This window comes from Oncorhynchus mykiss, chromosome 13 (genome assembly GCF_057628025.1).
Source record: "Oncorhynchus mykiss isolate SJ-2025 chromosome 13, ASM5762802v1, whole genome shotgun sequence".
Lineage (NCBI taxonomy): Eukaryota > Metazoa > Chordata > Actinopteri > Salmoniformes > Salmonidae > Oncorhynchus > Oncorhynchus mykiss.
Window position 1 is genome coordinate 32776377 of NC_143034.1, and position 24212 is coordinate 32800588.

The 24212-nt window shown below is 40.3% G+C and overlaps 2 long non-coding RNA genes and 1 pseudogene across 2 annotated transcripts; 2 read left to right on the top strand and 1 right to left on the bottom strand.

The window, feature by feature from the left end:
- The first annotated feature begins 531 nt into the window (after positions 1-531).
- LOC149978832 (uncharacterized) lies at positions 532-7483 on the top strand. The gene is made up of 3 exons (XR_016485828.1): positions 532-606; positions 4956-5160; positions 5482-7483. It is a non-coding gene; the product is annotated as an uncharacterized LOC149978832 (long non-coding RNA).
- Positions 7484-9690: 2207 nt separating this feature from the next.
- LOC118938548 (uncharacterized) lies at positions 9691-14550 on the top strand. The gene is made up of 3 exons (XR_016485827.1): positions 9691-12560; positions 12979-13020; positions 14087-14550. It is a non-coding gene; the product is annotated as an uncharacterized LOC118938548 (long non-coding RNA).
- Positions 14551-18526: 3976 nt separating this feature from the next.
- Positions 18527-23140, bottom strand: LOC110485114 (prokineticin receptor 2-like; annotated as a pseudogene).
- Positions 23141-24212: the final 1072 nt, after the last annotated feature.

Consider the following 24212-nt stretch of genomic DNA (forward strand, 5'->3'; position numbering starts at 1 on the left):
GTAGAACCGGGGTGTCTACAGTGACGCCTCTAGCACTGAGATGCAGTGCCTTAGACCGACTGGCTCTTGTGTTATACTGAAGTGCATTTCAATTTGCAGTGGCAGATGTTCAGACTGCAATCAGGTCAGTCATACAGCATAATATGTATTGAATTTGTTCATGAAAATGCTTTGAAGCTAATTTCAATTAAAGATCAGTAATTAGGATAATCTTTTGAATGTGGGTCACATATTATCAACAGGCACTTGTAGCACAATTTCAGCAGCCCAAAACATATTATCTCAGGATTCAGGACCCTTTAGAATGGAATCATTTTTGTTGATTTGTACTGTCCGGACCACCTATTCTCTCAGGTTTGGGGCTGTATGAATCAAACATCTCAGAGTACTGATCGAGGACCAGGACCTCCCTGTCCATATAATAGTATCTAAAAAGGCAAAACGGGTCCTTCTCAGCACTCCTAACTCTGATACACTTTAGACATTTTGCATACGGGCCCTGATCTGAGAGTTTATTCTCTGTGTGTTTCAGGTCAGCGACACAAAAAAGTCTCCAGACGCCACAGCCTTCTTGAGAACCTGAATGGGCAGCTGCACATCAAACCTGTAGGCTTAAGTAGAATTTATAATTTTTTTCAGAGTACACTATTTTCTCTCATCCTGGGCTCAAGTGCATGCTGACCCTATTAAGACAGCTAAGTGCCAAAGCGGGTTATTGTGCCAAAACGACAGTCCTTTGAAATCAGACATCAATAGTATGTTGAGGAAGGGCCCTCTGGAATCACCATGTTTTATTTTTATGTGTTGGAAGGGTTCTTGAACCATTTAAGAACCTGTAGATTTGTACCCCAGGGAGACTGTCTTGTGTGGTCTTTATTAGAAATACTTTTATTTAATAGTTTACCAAGTAAGGGAGAAGGGCACAACACTTATACATTCAATCGTTTTTTAAAAGTTGTGAAGCGGATTCATTTTCAGTAATGGTTTGGTCCAAAACCCCTCCTCAGGCTGCCTGTAAGAGGACAGAGATTCTCTCCATTTTATCAAAGGTCACAGTAGAGGTCGACCGATTAATCGGAATGGCCGATTTCAAGTTTTCATAACAATCGGAAATCGGTAACTTTGGATGCCGATTTTGCCGATTTAAAGAAGATTTTTTATTATTATTTATTTTTTAACACCTTTATTTAATATTAATTTAACTAGGCAAGTCAGTTAAGAACACATTCTTATTTTCAATGACGGCCTAGAAACGGTGGGTTAACTGCCTTGTTCAGGGGCAGAAAGCTAGATTTTTACCTTGTCAGCTCAGGGATTCAATCTTGCAACCTTACGGTTAACTAGTCCAACGCTCTAACCACCTGCCTCACGAGGAGCCCGCCTGTTACTCGAATGCAGTAAGAAGCCAAGGTAAGTTGCTAGCTAGCATTAAACTTAATCAATCATAATCACTAGTTATAACTACACATGGTTGATGATATTACTAGTGTCCTGCGTGTCCTGCGTTGCACATAATCGATGCAGGTCGACCGATTAATCGGAATGGCCGATTTCAAGTTTTCATGCAGTGCATCCGCAGCGCATTCGCGAAAAAGGACGTTGCTCCAACGTGTACCTAAACACCAATGCCTTTCTTAAAATCAATACACAGAAGTATATATTTTTAAACCTGCATATTTAGCTAAAATAAATCCAGGTTAGCAGGCAATAATAACCAGGTGAAATTGTGTCACTTCTCTTGCGTTCATTGCACACAGAGTCAGGGTATATGCAACAGTTTGGGCCGCCTGGCTCATTGGGAACTAATTTGCCAGAATTTTACATTATTAGGACATAACATTGAAGGTTGTGCAATGTAACAGGAATATTTAGTCTGATGGATGCCACACGTTAGATAAAATATGGAACGGTTCCGTATTTCACTGAAAGAATAAACATCTTGTTTTCGAGATGATAGTTTCCGGATTCGACCATATTAATGACCTAAGGCTCACATTTCTGTGTGTTATTATGTTATAATTAAGTCTATGATTTGATAGAGCAGTCTGACTGAGTGGTGGTACGCACCAGCAGGCTCATAAACATTCATTCAAACAGCACTTTCGTGCGTTTTGCCAGCAGCTCTGCTGTTTATGACTTCAAGCCTATCAACTCCTGAGATTAGGCTGGTGTAACGATGTGATGTGAAATGGCTAGCTAGTTAGCAGGGTGCGCGCTAATAGCGTTTCAAACATCACTCGCTCTGAGACTTGGAGTAGTTGTTCCCCTTGCTCTGCATGGGTAACGCTGCTTCGAGGGTGGCTGTTGTCGTTGTGTTCCTGGTTCGAGCCCAGCTGGGAGCGAGGAGAGGTATGGAAGCTATACTAAAGTGCCTATAAGAACATCCAATAGTCAAAGGTTAATGAAATACAAATGGTATAGAGAGAAATAGTCCTATAATTCCTATAATAACTACAACCGAAAACTTCTTACCTGGGAATATTGAAGACTCATGTTAATTAGAACTACACCCCTACTTTTTTCAATTTCTGCCTGAAGACATACCCAAATCTAACAGCCTGTAGCTCAGGCACAGAACCAAGGATATGCATATTCTTGGTACCATTTGAAAGAAAACACTCTGACGTTTGTGTAAATGTGAATTGAAAGTAGGAGAATATAACACAATATATCTGGTTTAGATAAAACAATGGAAATAACCACATGTTTTTTCTTTTTATTGTTGTATCATCTTTAAAATGAACGAGACAAAACAAACATTCAGATAGGATGATGGGAGTGGAAAGGATAAGTGGGCAACAGTACTTGTGCAAAGTTTCAGAAACATAACTTCCAAAATGAGTGTGCTACATGACATTTATCATGAAGTCACCCAGGTGTCCCACACAAGTAGCCCAAATGTACCCAAGTGGCCAAATTGGTTATACATTTTGAATGGAATATACAAGTTATACATTTTGAATGGAATAACTATATAAAAAATGCCAAAATGGTGTTCTAACACCCCCCCCCCCCCCCCCCCCCAAAAAAAATGGAGAAAAAACATGAAGAAAAAAAATATAAATTTACAAAATAACACTTTCAATATTTGGAAGACCCTAGAGTCCTCAACACAATATTATGCTGCTGATGCCAGGTGCCATAGCACATCCATGCCTGCAGAAATACATTTGGGCAGATGAACACCACTTGTGGCAGGAGCTGGAGGAACCAGCTTCAGTGGGGGATGGACACCTTGGCACTGGGGGCTCCCATTCGGAGTCAGTGTCACTGTGAAAGAAAATGTTCAGTTAGAATAGTTTCACAAATGAGCCCTGTATCAACAGGTATAATAAACAGATATATAGGGAGTACAGGGAACATAAGGTTTAATATATTACTATAGACCTGCTGATCTACTGTCTCATTTATATTATGACATTTCAGCTAGATCTACTGTCTTTATTATATTACAACAGACCAGCTGTATCTACTGTCTCCATTTCACTTTGGCCATTGTTTTGTGGGTACTATTTAATGAAGCTGCCAGTTGAGGACTTGTGAGACGTGTGTTTCTCAATCTAGACACTAATGTACTTGTCCTCTTGCTCAGTTGTGCACCTGGGCCTCCCACTCCTCTTTCTATTCTGGTTAGAGCCAGTTTGCTCTGTTCTGTGAAGGGAGTAGTACACAGCATTGTACGAGATCTTCAGTTTCTTGGATATTTCTCGAATGGAATATCCTTCATTTCTCAGAACAAGAATAGACTGATGAGTTTCAGAAGAAATTTCTTTGTTTCTGGTCATTTTGAGCCTGGAATCAAAACCACAAATGCTGATGCTCTATATACTCAACTAATCTAAAGAAGGCCAGTTTTATTGCTTCTTTAATCAGTACAACAGTTTTCAGCTGTGCTAACATAATTGCAAAAGGGTTTTCTAATGATCAACTAGCCTTTTTAAAATGATAAACTTGGATTAGCTAACGCAACGTGCCATTGGAACACAGGAGTGATGGTTGCTGATAATGGGCCTCTGTACGCCCATGTAGATAATCCATTAAAAACCATCTGTTTCCAGCTACAATAGTCATTTACAACATTAACAATGTCTCTACACTGCAATTGTGATCAATTTGATGTTATTTTAATGGACAAAGAAACGTGCCTTTCTTTAAAAAAACAAGGAAAAATAACGTTTGCATAATATGTATAAATATATAATATTATGAGTATGTGAGACAAGGAAGATGTACCTGTCCATAGTTGTTTATTAGGAACGGAAATTGTATTACTTATCGAATGTTGTGAAACAAACAACAATTGTGTCTTTCATTGTCTGTTGCCTTTACAATCGCCGCCTAACCTTATGGTTATTCCCCCTTTCCCTCTTCAAAAGGACCACAATGGAAATAAGCTGTTAAGCTTTATTTTTGTTACAATTTAAGAAAATCATCAAGGATATGTGGAGGCGTCAACAGCTGGAGCGACCTTATGTATGGATTTTTTTACAAATTGTCAAATAAATGTAATCAATCAATCCTGACCACCCTTAGACAGATTTGGAAAGATAAGGATTGTTCTCTGGCACTGTCATCAGACGATAGCTTAACTAATTGATTTGCAAATTACAACGTTCATTTGCATTCATCTAAATGTTGTGCCTTTCATCTCCCAAAAACAGGATAGACTGAGTGGGCTGAATAGGAACAAATACCAGTGTCTTTTATCTCTTTTTGTGTAAAAACCAATATCTAAGCAACATTAACTTATGTTGTATTTTTTAATTGGTCTTTTGTCTCTGAATTTTTACCCTTCAGGTTTTTTTTCCCTGTTACCTTTTTGTTTGAAGCTTATATCAAAAGGATCCAAACCAGACACTCAAGTCAATTTAGCTCCTGTCTACTGCCTACACTAAAGAAGGAACATGCATGACTCATGTAGCTCGTGTTTGCAACAAGTTGCCTCTCCCTTGCAGAAACAGTCAAGCTCTTCAAGATGAAGACGAGGCTGTTATGAAGTCTCCTACTGCCTCTCCTGAACCAAGCCACGAAGCCGCTTGCCCCACTCGACAGGGCAAAGGGTGGACACCAAGCTCCCATGTACAATAATCTAGACTGGGAGGTAGTGTGGACCAGAAGGAGCCAGATGAACAGCTACCCAACCCACCTACCTCAAACCAGGTCAGGAAATCTGTAGTGTTAGCAAAAGTCTTATCTTGAGATGTAACCTGGTGTTGGCAATTGTCCTGGGATCCCACTGCTGACACCAATTACGCTTCATATTCCACTTCTGACACCATTTACCCTTGTAATCCCTTACCTAGTACCGTTTACAATTGGGATCCCACTTGTAAACAGCAATTCGCTTTGGGATCCCACTTTGGACACCAATTTCCCAGGGAAATCCCATTCGTGACTCCAATTAATATGTATATTTATATATGTTTTCTGTGAATGTGGTGGTACAAATAAACCCGGTTTGTGTTGTGGTTGTGTACTCAGACGGAAGCTGGGGTAGCTGAAGCAGAAAATGACGAGAACGAGCTGAAACTCGAACCAAAGAAAAGAGTGTTACATGCTTGGATGACGGTACCCATTGCAGCTCCCAAGAGCCCCACCACCACCAAAGATATCACTCTTATTTAGGGCTGTGACATAATGGAATTGTGGGTAACAATCCATTGACATGCATATGACAGCAATTAACGTTATAATTGTTATCATTACAAATTTAAGAAAAGATTCCTCATCAAATGAAGGGATGCTAGGTTGGAGTGGATTTTCACATTTTACCATTGACACAAGATTAGTGCATGAGAGAGATGGAATAACCTAGTTGTCAACTGCTGTTGCTGTTTCTGAAAAGGTCGAACTAGTCAGAGACCTCCACCATTTTTTATAGAAGATTGATATGTTTATTCTCCCTCTCGATTCGCGCACTTAGTGAACTGCGCCGGAAGCAGTAAGCGATATTTTCCCGAGGAGCTGTATTGAACTGTAATTCTATGTCATATGTGAAAACAAATCTGGAAAAGCATGAGAAATAGGCTCAAATCATTTCTAAACGATATGTTGGCTTGCAAAAAAAGAAAATCAAATGCATTAAGTGACAAATATTGTTGATATTTAACTTGATAGCTTTATAAGGCTCCATGTTAGGAATCCTACTTAAGTGAGTGATAATATAAGGGGCTTTACAACCCGTTGTAAACCCCTTAACAGGATGCACTGCATTGGTTTTAAACTCTTTCCTTATATTCAATGAAACTTGAGGCCAATTGCTTGTTACTATATGTAACGGATGTGAAACAGCTAGCTTAGTTAGCGGTGCGCGCTAAATAGCGTTTCAACCGGTGACGTCACTCAGACCTTGAAGTAGTGGTTCCCCTTGCTCTGCAAGGGCCGTGGCTTTTGTGGAGCGATGACGTGGGTGACTGTTGTTGATGTGTGCAGAGGGTCCCTGGTTCACGCCCGGGTATGGGCGAGGGGACGGTCTAAAGTTATACTGTTACATATACATATAGCCACCCTTTAACTACATGGAGTTAGGAGGTGTGTGTGTGTGTGTGTGTGGGAGAGGACATTTACGAAAGGATGCTGTATCAGCACACACATCGCTTACAAGGTCTTGTACAACAACATCAGAGGCCAAGCCATAGCCTATTCTATTGGCAATCACTACTCACTAGTTGATAAATGGAAAACTTTGGAATTCCTAATCTTGAGTCGGGAAGGGATCTTGAGAGCTAGGCCTACATTACCTCAACGGTCGCTGTCATGTGTAATTTTGTACGTCGACAAGTGAAATACTTGGAAACAACCTACCACTCTTGAAGATGTCAATATCCTCTTCAGGAAAACAGATTTCAGTTGCGGCGTGCTGCCAAACCTTACTCTTTTGGATCAAGCCTTTGTTATTTCCTCATATCGTTGCCCTAGTTTCCTTAAAGTTCCCCTTGAAAGTTTCAACTTCCTCATTCTGACTCACTCTGGAGTCTAGTGACCCATTTACCATGTATGCATCCCAAATGGCACCAAATATTCCCTATTGAGTCCATTACTTTTGACCAGGGCCGATAAGGCTCTGATTATTGATAGCCAATGCCTCTGAGCAAGCCTTTTGACAGGGAGCATCAATCTATATTTTTGGTTACATCAATCAGTGGTCAACAGCACATACCCTTTTTCAGATACCTCATTTCCTATCTTGAACTTGATCTAGGATCAGTTTTCCCTTTTCAATCATAATGAAAAGGATTACATGGACAGGGGCACCTTATCCTAGATCAGCACTCCTGAGACGCTTTGCGAATACGGGTCAAAGCTGTCATCAAGGCAAAGGGTGGCTACTTTGAATAATCTCAAATATGAAATATATTTTGATTTGTTCAACACTTTTTTGATTGCTGCATGATTCCGTATGTGTTATTTCATAGTTTTGATGTATTTACTATTATTCTACAATGTATAAAACTGTAAAAATAAAGAAAAACCCTTGAGTGAGTAGGTGTGTCCAAACTTTTGACTGGTACTATATATATTAGGGCGGCAGGTATCCTAGTGGTTAAAGCGTTGGACTTGTAACCCGAAGGTAGCAAGATCGAATCCCTGAGCTGACATGGTAAAAATCTGTCGTTATGCCCCTGAACAAGGCAGTTTAACCCACTGTTCCTAGGCCATCATTGAAAATAAGAATTTGTTCTTAACTGACTTGCCTAGTTAAATAAAGGTAAAATATATCATGTGGATGGAACTCTGGTCTCCGGTGTGATTGCACCGGATGTGTAACCACTAGACCACATCCGCTTGTGGCTCACATTGACTTGTATTTACTTACAATCAACCAATCAATCTTTATGGTCCCCGAGGGAAATTTAGTTTGTAAAAAAGAGTAGCCATAGGGAAATTTGGGCAAATGCCAGATGGGCTTGGTGTGTGGTGGAACAAAATTGTCCTGTATGTTAGAAATGCACAGGGGAGTAATCTTTTTTTGGGGGAAATTATTGTTTTGGGTAAGAAAACAACTCCAGGCTATACTTGAACTTCTAAAAAATAATATATACAGTGCCTTGCGAAAGTATTCGGCCCCCTTGAACTTTGCGACCTTTTGCCACATTTCAGGCTTCAAACATAAAGATATAAAACTATATTTTTTTGGGACACAATCATGAAGTGGAACGACATTTATTGGATATTTCAAACTTTTTTAACAAATCAAAAACTGAAAAATTGGGCATGCAAAATTATTCAGCCCCCTTAAGTTAATACTTTGTAGCGCCACCTTTTGCTGCGATTACAGCTGTAAGTCGCTTGGGGTATGTCTCTATCAGTTTTGCACATCGAGAGACTGACATTTTTTCCCATTCCTCCTTGCAAAACAGCTCGAGCTCAGTGAGGTTGGATGGAGAGCATTTGTGAACAGCAGTTTTCAGTTCTTTCCACAGATTCTCGATTGGATTCAGGTCTGGACTTTGACTTGGCCATTCTAACACCTGGATATGTTTATTTTTGAACCATTCCATTGTAGATTTTGCTTTATGTTTTGCATCATTGTCTTGTTGGAAGACAAATCTCCGTCCCAGTCTCAGGTCTTTTGCAGACTCCATCAGGTTTTCTTCCAGAATGGTCCTGTATTTGGCTCCATCCATCTTCCCATCAATTTTAACCATCTTCCCTGTCCCTGCTGAAGAAAAGCAGGCCCAAACCATGATGCTGCCACCACCATGTTTGACAGTGGAGATGGTGTGTTCAGGGTGATGAGCTGTGTTGCTTTTACGCCAAACATAACGTTTTGCATTGTTGCCAAAAAGTTCAATTTTGGTTTCATCTGACCAGAGCACCTTCTTCCACATGTTTGGTGTGTCTCCCAGGTGGCTTGTGGCAAACTTTAACCGACACTTTTTATGGATATCTTTAAGAAATGGCTTTCTTCTTGCCACTCTTCCATAAAGGCCAGATTTGTGCAATATACGACTGATTGTTGTCCTATGGACAGAGTCTCCCACCTCAGCTGTAGATCTCTGCAGTTCATCCAGAGTGATCATGGGCCTCTTGGCTGCATCTCTGATCAGTCTTCTCCTTGTATGAGCTGAAAGTTTAGAGGGACGGCCAGGTCTTGGTAGATTTGCAGTGGTCTGATACTCCTTCCATTTCAATATTATCGCTTGTACAGTGCTCCTTGGGATGTTTAAAGCTTGGGAAATATTTTTGTATCCAAATCCGGCTTTAAACTTCTTCACAACAGTGTCTCGGACCTGCCTGGTGTGTTTCTTGTTCTTCATGATGCTCTCTGCGCTTTTAACGGACCTCTGAGACTATCACAGTGCAGGTGCATTTATACGGAGACTTGATTACACACAGGTGGATTGTATTTATCATCATTAGTCATTTAGGTCAACATTGGATCATTCAGAGATCCTCACTGAACTTCTGGAGAGAGTTTGCTGCACTGAAAGTAAAGGGGCTGAATAATTTTGCACGCCCAATTTTTCAGTTTTTGATTTGTTAAAAAAGTTTGAAATATCCAATAAATGTCGTTCCACTTCATGATTGTGTCCCACTTGTTGTTGATTCTTCACAAAAAAATACAGTTTTATATCTTTATGTTTGAAGCCTGAAATGTGGCAAAAGGTCGCAAAGTTCAAGGGGGCCGAATACTTTCGCAAGGCACTGTATATGGTTTTTTTTATTTGAACAAATTGTAATGGACCTAGATACAGTTTTTTGAAATAACTACAATTTTTTCCAACCCTCAAATTGATTTTGATCAACAAATCTGTACATAAAAGGGAATTTAGAAATTCCTCAAGAATACATCACTGAATCATCTTAGTGCATTTACAGATGCTGGCGCGTGATAAAACGAAATGAGCTACTATGAGAGTATTTCCTGTACCTTGTCAAATCTTCTACTCCATGATCCCCTCCCCAGTTGCCCCATCATAAAGGCGTATTGTTCTGTGATGACCTGATAACATAACAAAGCACATGTTGGCAGCTATTCTACTAAAACGACTATTCATAGGTGTTCTACTAGTTGGGTTAGATAAGGATTTTTAAAATGCTTATATCAGACTGGGTAGTTGTTAATGGAGCATTTTCCTCCCTAATGTACTCATGCCATTTAGCCCTAAAATGTCAACGTTACTCAAGAATGGAATGGTTGCTATTTTTGCATGAAGTACCGGAGGGGCTGGTAGCTTTTTTCCCATGTCATCAACACAGAGGCATTGTGACCTTGCAATTTATCATCCATTCATTTGTATGTGGCTTTGGCGGTCGGTGCCGTTTTAAGATGAGGGAGGACAAAAAATTTTTTATGAGGGAACCACACATGTGGAGTTCATCTGTTCACCTACTCAGAGTCTCTCAAAGACACAGAGGTTGGAACCAAAAATCTCAAATTTGGACTTATCAGACCAAAGGACAGATTTCCACCGGTCTAATGGCCATTGCTCGTGTTTCTTGGTTCAAGCAAGTCTCTTCTTATTATTGGTGTCCTTTAACAGAGGTTTCTTTGCAGAAATTTGACCATGAAGGCCTGATTCAAGCAGACTCATCTGAACAGTTGGTGTTGAGATGTGTCTGTTACTTGAACTCTGAAGCATTTATTTGGGCTGCAATCTCTGAGGCTGGTAACTCTAATGAACTTATCCTATGCAGCAGAGGTAACTCTGGGTCTTCCTTTCCTGTGGTGGTTCTCATGGGAGCCAGTTTCATCATAGCGCTTGATGGTTTTTGCGATTGCACTTGAAGAAACTCTCAAAGTTCTTGAAATTTTCTGTATTGACTGACCTTCGTGTCGATGGATTGTCATTTCTCTTTGCTTATTTGAGGTTGCCATAATATGGACTTGGTCTTTTACCAAATAGGACTATCTTCTATATACCACCCCTACTTTTCACAACACAATTGATTGGCTCAAATGCATTAAGAAGGAAAATACCACAAATTATTTTTTAACAAGGCACACCTGTTGATTGAAATGCGTTCCAGGTTTACAGACAGATTATTTCATTTATTATTCACTGTATCACAATTCCAGTGGGTCAGAAGTTTACATACACTAAGTTGACTGTGCCTTTAAACAGCTTGGACAATTTCAGAAAATGATGCTTTAGAAGCTTCTGATAGGCTAATTGAAATAATTTGAGTCAATTGGAGGTGTACCTGTGGATGTATTTCAAGGCCTACCTTCAAACTCAGTGCCTCTTTGCTTGACATAATGGGGAAATCAAAAATCCGCCAAGACCTCAGAATTTTTTGTTTTAGAACTCCACAAGTCTGGTTCATCTTTGGGAGAAATTTCCAAACGCCTGAAGGTACCACCTTCATCTGTACAAACAATTGTACGCAAGTATGAACACCATGGGACCTCACAGCCATTATACCGCTCAGGAAGGAGACTCGTTCTGTCTCCTAGAGATGAACGTACCTTGGTGCGAAAAGTGCAAATCAAGCCTAGAACAACCACAAAGGACCTTGTGAAGATGCTGGAGGAAACGAGTACACAAGTATCTATATCCACAGTAAAACGAGTCCTATATCGACATAACCTGAAAGGCCGCTCAGCAAGGAAGAAGCCACTGCTCCAAAACCGTCATAAAAATGCCAGACTACGGTTTGCAACTGCACATGGGGACTTTTTGGAGAAATGTCCTCTGGTCTGATGAAACAAAAATAGAGCTGTTTGGCCATAATGCCCATTGTTATGTTTCGAGGAAAAAGGAGGAGGCTTGCAAGCCGAAGACCACCATCCCAACCGTGAAGCACGGGGGTGGCCGCATCATGTTGTGGGGTGCTTTGCTGCAGGACGGACTGGTGCAGGACGGACTGGTACAAAATAGATGGCATCATGAGGGAGGGAAAATGATGTGGATATATTGAAGCAACATCTCAAGACATCAGTCAAGAAGTTAAAGCTGGGTCGCAAATGGACAATGGACAATGACCACAAGCATACTTCCAAAGTTGTGGCAAAATGGCTTAAGGACAACAAAGTCAAGGTATTGGAGTGGCCATCACAAAGCCCTGACCTCAATCCTATAGAAAATGTGTGGGCAGAACTGAAAAAGCGTGTGCGAGCAAGGAGGCCTCACTCAGTTACACCAGCTCTGTCAGGAGGAATGGGCCAAAATTCACCCAATTATTGTGGGAAGCTTGTGGAAGGCTACTTGAAACGTTTGACCCTAGTTAAACTATTATTATTTTGAAATGTACCCCTCTTTTTCTCCCCAATTTCGTGGTATCCAATTGTTAGTAGTTACTATCTTATTTAATCGCTACAACTCCCGTACGGGCTCGGGAGAGACGAAGGTCGAGAGCCATGCGTCCTCCGTAACACAACCCAACCAAGCCGCACTGCTTCTTAACACAGCGCGCATCCAACCCGGAAGCCAGCCGCACCAATTTGTCGGAGGAAACATTTGTTATTGTTATTTCTATCAAAGGAAAAACCCAGTCCACTTCCAAGAACCCAGTCACCACGGGGACAGCGACTACGAGGACGATTCCGCGAAAGACGTGAAGGAAGAGGAGGACGTGGACCAACCTGAGTGTCCGTATGGCACAGACTGCTACAGGTAGGATGCACACCACAGGATATAAGGGATTGGTAATCATGTCTCAAGACCATTTATTGTCAGTAATGGCAAACATCAGAAAAAAGTAGCCTAATAGCTCCTACAATTTCAACAGGAAAAGAGAATATAACCTATTATTATAGCCAGTTCTCCCCTGTAAGAGGTATTATGACCTCAATGGAACTTTCTGGATACAGGAAGGTTAAATAAAACAGTAAGGCAGTAATCAGGACTCAGATGACAGGAGAGTGTCTGAGTGGACTCAATTTGTTGGCCTCCATTTTAACCTTGAGCAGTTGACATCGGCAACCAAAGTGCTTGAGCAACAGGAGAGGCTGACATTTTAGTCTCATTGGCATTTGGCAATACTAGTAGCCCTTTGTAGTAAATCAAGCAATTTTCCATGTTTTCTTTTCAGGAAAGGAATACAAACTGGAAGGAATACAAACACACCAAGAAGGTATGTTAATTTATATCTGAGAGAAAAAGACATGCTAACCTCTCACCGCCCCTCAATTGTTTCTTAGGTTCCATTTTTGGTTCCTTTCAATGCAGAAAATAATCAGCCGCACATCCAATGAATCCAACTGGTATGCAGAGCAGAGATATAAGAGAAACCTTTGATCTGAAGCAATGCTATAAATATGTCTATTGTGCAGATGCCCAACAATCTTATCTGGGCTATTGAATTCAGTTTGTTTTTATCTTTCCAGATTTAGTCAGACAGCCATGTGTATGCATATCCATCCACTGTAGCACTAGTGAATACACTGTACAAACGTATAATCCACATTCCCCTCCAGAGTTTAAAGAAGCAAAAACGATTAAACCAATTGCCCTCCGTTTCTCGGATGTGACGTCAGCAGGATCTTTAAGCTCATTGGGTAACATTGACTTCCTGTAAGGGAGGTGTGTAAACTCAATTTGTATTGCCTCTCAGCTTACAGACTCATAGTCATGATATTGAACATAGCTGCCATTACCAGAAACCTGGAGTAGGATGAAGTTGCCCCTAGACGCTGATCTTGCACAGATTTTTTTTTTTAAACAATTTGTTTGTCAAAATCTGTTTCCATTAGAATTTATATGTATAATGCCCCCCCCCCACCACCACCACCAAACCTCCTGCGGGCCATCAAACCCCCCACCCCTGTTCTAGATCATTACATAGGGAAACTTCATCCCGGAGCGTAGGTCACAGGTTGGGTAGGCTACTTTCTAAATGCAATCCATTAGTTACTTTTGGATTTACTTTCCCCTTAAAATGCATTAGAAGAAGACTTGTGGTCGGACTCGCTCAGGTGGAACAAACTTAAACTTGCCCCTTTTTTCAATGCTGAATTGAATGATACCTATTTGAATCCTGTCATGAGTGAATGTAATAAAATGCTGTGCTGTTTTTGTGTAACGTACCATATAATATTGATAAAGACACAACCAATGTCTTGTGCTAGCATCAATGTAATTATACAGCACGTTAATAATACTATAAATGGTCATTCATTTCTATACAATCCCTTCTGCAGCGATAAAGCCGGTATCATACAACAACGATGATGATGAGTTTGGGGACAATGACCGCTTCATCAATGATGAGAGCGAGGACGTAAGTGAAGACTATGAGCCACCTGACTCAGACGACAGTGGCAAGGAGAACCTCAAAAGACTCAAGAAAGAAGCCAAGGCCTTCACAAATCTGAACTACTGGCCTAAACTGGACTAATCTCCCCTTACCTGTTTTTAAACTAAGCATGCTATTTAAGCAGGGTTGAAGCGTGTTTGGGTATACCTTTTTTCCTCTTCAAACACACTTGGAATCCAGCAGGTCTAGAATCTCAAATAATATTAGTCTCCCTGTGCTGGGAAAATAGTCAGCAATTTACCCCATCAGTTGGGAAGAATCAATAATGGGATTCTTGACTTGATGTCATATCTTGATGTCATATTGCTGGCTTTACTTTTTTTTTTTTAAAGTAATTAAATTTATGTGTAATACTTTCTTGGGTAGTAATTCATCACTAGCATTTTTGAGGTGTAGGAATTCTTGATTATTGGTTTGTTTGAATAGTATGGACAAGCAGTAAAAAGCAGTAAAATATATATATATATTCCTTTAAAAATAATTGATCAGTCCCTTCAGAAAGTTTTCACACCCCTTGATTTTTTTCACATTTTGTTGCTATAAAGTGCAATTAAATTGTCAATTTTTGGTCAACTATCTACACAAAATGTTTTGTAATTTCAAAGAAAAATGCTAGATTTAGTATTTATTAAGGAAAATAATCAGTAAATGTTTTGGGTAAGTCTCTAAGAGCTTTGCACACCAGTATTGTGGAAAATTTGCCCATTATTCTTTTAAAAATTATTCAAGCTCTGTCAAGTTGGTTGTTGATCATTGTCTGTTGGAAAGCAGACTGAACCAGGTTTTCCTCTAGGTTTTTGCCTGTGCTTAGCTCTATTCTCTTTATTTTTATCCTGAAAAGCTCCCTAGTTCCTGCAGACAATAAGCATATCCATAACGTGATGCAGCCACCACCATGCTTGAAAATACGAAGAGTGGTACTCGGTGATGTGATGAATTTGCCCCAAACATAACACTTTGTATTCAGGACAAAAGTTGTTTTTCTTTGCCACATTATTCACAGTATTACTTTAATTTATTTTTGCAAACAGGATGCACGTTTTATATTCTCTACAGGTTTCCTCGTCATTTAGGTTAGGATTATCGAGTAACTATACTGTTTTAATGGCCTCATGATGAAATCCCTGAGTGGTTTCCTTCCTCTCCAGCAACTGACTTAGGAAGGACGCATGTGTCTCTGTAGTGACTGGGTGTATTGATACACCATCCAAAACCTAATGAGTAACTTCACCATGCTCAATATTCAGCATCTGCTTTTTTTTTTTTTTTTTTTACTCATTTACCAATCGGTGACCTTCTTTGTGAGGAATTGAGAAACCTCCCTGGTCTTTGTGGTTGAATATATGCTTGAATTTCACAACTCAACTGAGGGACGTTACAGATGATTATATGTGTGAGACGGGCTAGTCATTCAAAAATCATGCTAACCACTATTGCAGACAGTGAGTCCATGCAACTTATGTGATTTGCTAAGCAAATGTTTACTCCTGAACTTATTTACGCTTGTCATCACAAAGGGGTTGAATACTTATTGCCTCAAGCCATTCCAGCCATTTTTGTTTTCATTTGTAAAACATTCTTAAAAACCCACTTTGACATTCTTGGGTATTGTGTGTAGATCAGTGACACAAAATGTAGTTCTTTAATCCATTTTAAATTCACACTGTAACACAACAAAATGTGGGAGAAGTCCAAGGGATGTGAATACTTTCTGAAGGCATTATAAATAATGTATCATACCAGTAGTTATGTGTTTTAATTGACAGTAGTTTGTCATGATTTGTATGATCAATGCCAGTGTCATGTTTTTTCTACAGTACATATGCTTTTATAGAACAATATTCATTGTCTGTCTCAATGTAGAAAGATTTGTAAAAATACACAAGATGGGAATGCAGTTGTAGATGAGTTTGAACATCTTTGTTGTATGCTGAATGATGATCCCTCACTTGGTCACTGTAAAGCATTCTAAACCTGACACATTCACTTCCTTATTCATGGATCCAATTACATGATCACCTCTGGGATCATGAGAACCCAGAGTGTAATAGTGTTTAATTATACATGTTTTTTTTTTAATTTTGTGAGCAAATTTATATTTATTTTGTCGTCCAGTTTGACCACTCATTTTGTGATCTGATCCACATGCATTCATAAACAAAAACACAGCCTGGCGGCCTCGTGTTTTTCATCCGGGTAGCGGTTTTAATAACATCTCCCTCTTTTCACCCTCTTTTGTGGACAGCGTAACAAAAACAGGTCAACACAGCTCCATACATTGTAAAAAATATAATAGGAAAATAATGAAATTATCCTTCATGGCATGTTCTCTTTTCACATTTTCTGGAACCTGCTGGAAAAACATACATACTGTGGAGACAGGTTGTTGGACTTCTATGACTAATTCGAGCCTAGAAGTGGTAAGGGTTCTGACTTGAATTACTGCAAATGCCAAGCGCATGTCTCATAACAAGTACAAGCTAACTGTTGGTCTCGTAGCATAACAAGCAAGGCAACAAACAAAAAAACATCCTATTACAAATGTAAGAGCCCCCACGTATGGCGCTATCATATGAAAACGTTAACAGCAATTTTGTAAAAGAGAATGAAAAACTGGCAGGCAACAAAAGCGACAAGCTTTCCGTAATTGATTTACTCCTAAAATGTAGTTTTGATTAAACCTAATGGATTATAGTTATCGTCATCGTTGAGATCCCAAAAGGTAGCAGTGAGAACTCAAAAGTAGCCTGAGGAATTTCAACGCCAATATGAACCTGCTTGTTTCAAGACTTCAAATCACCTTTTTTAAAAAAAATTCACCCTCTACTTGAACAGATTATCATTAGGGAATTTCTTGGAGCCATTTATTTGACATTACAGATTAAAACAGGTGAATTGATAGCGAGAGAAGCAGCGACGACGTCACCAACTTGGAGTGGTTATTCCGTGGTTATCCCCCCCCCCAATCTCACTCCTATCACATGCTAGGCTTTACAGTGTGACCCCCTCCGATAGCCATGGTCATATCAAATTGAATTTGTCACATGCGCCGAATACAACGAGTGCAGACTTTACAGTGAAATGCTTACTTGGTGTTGCGCAAATTTGGTACCTGGCTTGGTAGACTGATACTTTAATTATGGGTTTATGCTATTTGTTAATGGTGCACCACTACACTGTATTCTCCACTTGGTCTCATGATTACTTGCTCTTAAGAGCACTGTCGTGTAGGTGCTGGTGGGGAATGGCATGTTAGAAAATGTCAAGGTAAAGTAATGTGTCTGGATTTGTGAATGGAATGTTATTCAGTCATGTGTTTTGAGAGTATGTATGGTAAAAAAAAAAAAAGAAGAAGCTCAAACGAGAAAGCATCTCTTAATGAATTGATCCATCTGGATCTATCCTAACTCTTAATTGTCTAGCTATCCCCACGCCACAATAGATTTATCTTAGATTCTTTGATTCGATAAGTGTGCTAGTTTCGGTTGAATTATTTATTTTGAAAATAAGAATAGAGAGCACTCTTATTATTATTTTTAAAAAGGATGTATATTTCATATACAAATGTGTATTATAAAACACTATAAACTGATCAATTATTTACTGTAAGACATAGAGACTTGTAATAACCTGTTTGTTTAGTAACCTCCAGGATTACATCAAATCAAGCCTCTTGAATAAATACAGGCAAAATCCTTTCAAAGTCAAATGCCCTCGTGAGTAATTCCACATTGTGAAGAAGTTCTAATTCCATTAAACTTTCAAGTTTTTTCAAAATGGCCTCCATGGTATGATAGCAGTGACGATGAGAGGCGTTGTGCCAGTATGAACTTGGCAGGACATTGTCACTCTGTTTTAGGGCTGCACAATTAATATAATTCACTTCAAAATTATTCCCCCTGCCCCCTGTCACTCGAACAGTGCCGTTTTTCCTCCTCGCTGTGAGATTCACTCTAAGGTTGCATGCTGTTCTGTTAGGTCAAATGCAGTCAATGCATTGTTCCAAACAAGAACAATGCTGCTTTCCACTTTGCTTCTTAATATAAATCATTTTATTTGATTTATATAATTCACCAAGTTGTTTTGATCTACTGTTTATCGCAAGCCAAATTGCAATCGCAATATTTGGTCCAAAAAAATCGCTGTTCGATCTATATTATTAATCGCTGTTCGATTTTTTTGCCTTTACTCTGTCAGCAGTCTGGATCTCTTGTCCAACGCCAAACCGTTCCCTTGACTCAATCTTATATCTCACCATTTTGGATCTTAAAAAAAATGGGAAAAGTGTGCAACATCCCAGAATCCACTTGGTCTACTGCTGGTTCTACCTTTCAATAGAGACGATCATCTCAGGATCAGGCCTCTATCTCAGGCGTGTGCACTCAACATCCTCTGTCACGCGTAAAGACGAGGTGTGCTCCTCCACCGTCTTTCCCGTTGCACATTTGACAGACTTCCAGCGCAGCCTGGTCACTGTCCGCATGCACTTGGCAGTGTTGCGGACGCTCACGAAACACAGCGTGTTGATGATCCCGTTGCTCATGGCGACGCACTCGATAATGTAGAAGGCCACCAGGGAGTTCCTGTCCCTGGAGATCAGGGTAGGGTGGAAGTCCCGTACCAGTGTGAAGCCGTAGTACGGTGCCCAGCAGAGCACGTAGGCGGCCAACACCAGAATCAGCACCACCACCATCCTCCGCCGTCTGTGCAGACGCTTCCGGATCTGCTCTGTCTGGAAGCCAGGCACGCTCTTGAACCACAACTCCCGCAAAATCCTTGCGTAACACACGGCCATGATGGCCACGGGCCCGGCGAACTCCAGGGCGAAGATGAAGAGGAAGTAGAAGCGGTAGTAAAGCTGGTGGTCCACTGGCCAGATCTGGGCGCAGAAGGTCTTGTGGCTCTGACTGGAGATGTGCGGGTATGTGATCTCGGAAGCAAAGTAGGCAGAGGGGATGGAGATGACGATGGGTACGATCCACACGCCCAGGATCAGGCTGTAGGCCGTCTGGTACTTCATGCGAGGCTTCATAGGGTGGACGATGGCCATGTACCTGGGAACACAAGGAAAAGACAGACAATGCAAAGAAACCAGTTGGAAGGTTTGAGTTATGAGTGTCAAGGTGTTTTATGTCAAGCTTTATATGCCAGGGAGTTGGAAAGACCAAGTGATCTCTCTGAGGTTATTGAATGATCTTGGAAGTTCTAGGACGATCTTGGATCTGTCACAATGTAGAAGAACTTAATTGTTGGGACTGTTGACTAGGGTAAATGATTCATATCCGGAACCTGAAGTTATATTATGGAGCTTACCGCCTCTTGGCTTCCTAGCAAACTCTGCACATAGCAATAATGGGGAATTTGGAAATGCTTTAGCATTTTGAGATGACGGGAGATTATCCATCTTCATAAATGGCTATTTTTTACATAGTTGGGCATGTCAGCAATGATTTATGGGAGCACGTAGCCTTGTCCAAGTAACTTCCTCCCATATGATCCTAAAAGGGCAGTGTGATAGGACTAACTAAAAGCAGGTGATGGATTTTTGGTGGGCAACCCATTGGTGTTGCTCAATTGCTCTTACTTCACAGGGAATGTTATGTTACCACAGAACATGGCTATCTGTCATTGTTATTGAACAAATACTTTGTTATATCATATCTTAGTTACCCTGGATAAAGATGTATATTCCTATTAATGCATGAAATGTGCTTTCTGTGATGACAGTAAGGTGATTTTCTTATCTAGGTTAAGTTCGGAACCTTTTTTTGGTCATGATTATTTTGACTTGATTATTTTGGAGGGCACTTAACAGCATGATGGCACTTTGAAAGCGTTGTTTCAACTGGCTTTTGGTCTAGTTTGGAGTGAAATGAAAATAAGTAAATTGATGTGATGAAAGCAGATTAACTGTCACACTCATGTTCAAAGGTTTTCAGCCTATGTTTGCTGGCATGTATCGTGAGCAGTAACAGGACCCAGAACAGCTTCTTCCACCAAGCCAGAAGACTGCTAAATAGTTAAATAGTTAACCAAATAGCTAGCAAACCTATCTGCGTTGACCCTTTCTTGCACTAACCTTTTTGACTCCGTTCATTATCTGTCACCTTATTCCTAGTTCTATGTACATACAGTGCATGAGGAAAGGATTCAGACCCCTTCCCTTTTTCCACATTTTGTTATTCTAAAATGGATTAAATCAATTGTTTCCCTCAGTAATCTACAAACAATACCCCATAATGACAAAGCGAAAACAAGTTTTTAGAAATGTTTGCTAATGTATTAAAGATGTTTTTTTTAAACCAGAAATAACCTATTTACATATGTTTTCAGACCCTTTACTGTGAGACTTGAAATTGAGCTCAGGTGCATCCTGTTTCCATTGATCATCCTTGAGATGTTTCTACAACTTGATTGGAGTCCACCTGTTGTAAATTCAAATTTGGAAAGGCACACACGTCATGATTTGGAAAGGCACACACATGTATCAGTAAGGTCCCACAGCTGACAGTGCATGTCAGAGCAAAAACCAAGCCATGATGTCCGAGACAGGATTGTGTCGAGGCACAGATCTAGGGAAGGGTACTGAAAAATGTTTGCAGCATTGAAGGTCCTCAAGAACACAGTGGCCTCCATCATTCTTAATTGGAAGAGGTTTTGAACCACCAAGACTCTTTCTAGAGCTGGCTGCCCGGTCAAACTGAGCAATCAGGGGAGAAGGGCCTTGGTCAGGGAGGTGACCAAGAACCCGATGGTCACTCTGACAGAGCTCCAGAGTTCCTCCGTGGAGTTAGGAGAACCTTCCAGAAGGACAACCATCTCTGCAGCAATCCACCAATCAGGCCTAAAGACTTTCAGACCATGAGAAACAAGATTCTCTGGTCTGATGAAACCAAGATTGAACTCTTTGGCCTAAATGCCACACGTCACGTCTGGAGGAAACCTGGCACCATCCAGGTATATCTCTCTGGTCAACCCCAAAACCAATTCTTCCTTTGGCCCCCTCCTTCCAGTTCTCTGCTGCCAATGACTGGAACGAACTACAAAAATCTCTGTAACTGGAAACACTTATCTCCCTCACTAGCTTTAAGCACCAGCTGTCAGAGCAGCTCCCAGATTTCTGCACCTGTACATAGCCCATCTATAATTTAGCCCAAACAACTACCTCCCCCCTACTGTATTTATTTATTTTGTTCCTTTGCACCCCATTATTTCTTTCTCTGCTTTGCACATTCTTCCACTGCAAATCTACCATTCCAGTTTTTTACATGCTATATTGTATTTACTTTGCCACCATGGCCTTTTTTTGCCTTTACCTCCCTTTTCTCACCTCATTTGCTCACATTGTATATAGACTTATTTTCCTACTGTATTATTGACTGTATGTTTGTTTTACTCCATGTGTAACTCTGTGTTGTTGTATGTGCGAAACTGCTTTGCTTTATCTTGGCCAGGTCGCAAACTTGCCTACATGGTTAAATAAAAGTGAAATAACAAAATGTGGAAAAAGTCAAGGGGTCTGAAGACTTCCCGAATGCACTTTATCTACCTCAATCACCTCGTACCCCTGCACATCGACTCGGTACTGGTACCCATATAGCCATGTTATCGTTACTCATTGTGTATTATTGCTTTTATTATTACATATTTTACTTTTCTATTATTTCTCTTTTTTTCCATCTCTCTGCATTGCTTGGAAGTGCCCATAAGTAAGGGAAAGGGGGATACCTAGTCAGTAGTACAACTGAATGCCTTCAACTGAAATGTGTCTTCCGCATTTAACACAACCCCTCTGAATCAGAGAGGTGCGGGGGGGCTGCCTTAAACGACAACCATGTCTTCGGCGCCCGGGGAAAAGTGGGCATTTCACTGTTTGTCTACACATGTTGTTTACAAAGCATGTGACATATAAGATTTGATGTTGCATGCATGTATTTTTACGTAAACTGTTTACAACCACCTAAAAAAAAAATAGGACTCTCATTGCAATGCACACATCACGCATACACACATAGAGAGGCTTATGAGGGAGCATAAACATGGCAAATATCCTCCTGTCACACCCCCACGGTTGAAGATGCACACTACTGCTGGCCTGAGGATATGAGAGCACTGAACATGTGTGTGGGTTGACTTTGTAACTATTCAGGGTTACAATATAGGATATGTTGATATTAATAATAATAATAATAATAATAATTGATTGCATTTATATATTTCCATATGCTCAAAGTGCATATATACTGTATGTTGCTATTATTACATGTTATAGCTCTACAGGTTTAGGTTTTATGAGAACTATAAAAAGTTCACAACAAGGAGGAGATATGGTCTTGAAATTGACAACAACAAAAAAATCCGATGAAGATTTAGTTGACAGAATGGTAATAGTGGGATTAATTTTCTGTTGTGTGAATATGGATAAACTGTTTGCTATGTTCTGTGTCGGAGAGGGATGAACCTGCAAACGCCTCACCCACCTGTCCACTGCGATTGCCAACAGCGCGTTGGTGGACACATACAGGGACACCGTGCGTAAATAGTTGATTGAGGCGCACAGGACAAGCCCATGGTCCCATGACAGCTGCTTCACCACATAGTAATCCAACAGAAACGGACAGCACACTACAGCCACCAGAATATCCGACACGGCCAAGTTAGCAATGAGGAGATTGGTGAGGTTCCGGAGTTTTTTGTAGCGCGCCAGAGAGGCAATGAACAGACAGTTGCCAATGCCACAGACTAATATGATACAGACCAGGACCATGGCTATGACAATGGTAGCCACAAAAAAAACACATCCCTGCGTTGTATCGGGGATCTCCTCCCGTGGAACTCCATAGTCCAGATCGTATGCGCTGGAATTGAAAGAGTCAGGACAATTCTCCGGCTGGTCTTGCGTCACGGAGAAGCTGCTGTTATTGTGACATTCACCCATGTTGGATTAACATATTCAACCAAGGTTAACTGCAAGGCAAATCACAACGATGTTATTTTGGTTTAATAAAAAAAAAAAAAAAATTCAATTGGTTTGCATTCTAGCCTGCCTACACAAGGGAAAAATGCCAGTAAAACTACAACAATTCAATTATAAACACCAACTAAACCTTTAGGGCAATTTATGTTTCCAAGGAGATATGTCCTATATGCTAAAATTATAACTACATCCATAATTTACACATAATTACTTTTTCTAACTTTGCAGTAAAAAAGTAGGAAGAAAATTATGCCTGGATTGTAATACTGCTTCCATTCACTGCCCCCCTTTGAATGTGTGTAGAAGGTTTAGCATAGAGATCTTACAATGACATAGTGGCACAACATTTTAGGTGGCACAGTATTTTAACATCAGTGATATAATAAATATGTTGGGAGAGAGAACATGATGATGTGCAACATAACATTTCTCAGATGTTGAGGAAACCACATTTGAATGGACTGACATTTTAAAGACCACACAATCGTTTGTTCCTGAATTTGCTTGAGTTTTAAAGCATGAGGTAGAGAGACCTATGCTGTGTTCCTTGTGTCAGACGGAATCAAAATGTTTTAGAGTGATCCCAAATCCAAGGTATCTAAATTAGGTTACCAGTTGCGTTTCCGTATTTATTTCATCATAATCGATCTGAATACGGGGGAAAATATTTGCAGACTAAATTAATAAAAATACGTTTTTTTATTTACATAAAGTAGCATATTTGATCCGTTCAATTGATATGTTCAAACTTTGAGAGTCAACAAAACTGTGAAAGTGCTAAAATAGTTGAGACCAGAGAAATATTCTATCACACTCACCAAAACTCCAGCCAGAAGTGACTTTTCTTTTCATTTTAAAGCACCGCGTATTCTATGGAAAAAATAACACTGAGGCAGCGCGGATGCGCTCTTTCCATTCCTGCTAGGAGAATGGGCTCAAGTTGGAATCGGCGGTTGGGTATCATCTCTGTTGTTGTAGATTGTAACCCTCCTTTCGGCCTCTAGTGGCAATGCCATGCTATTCAGTCAGTGCG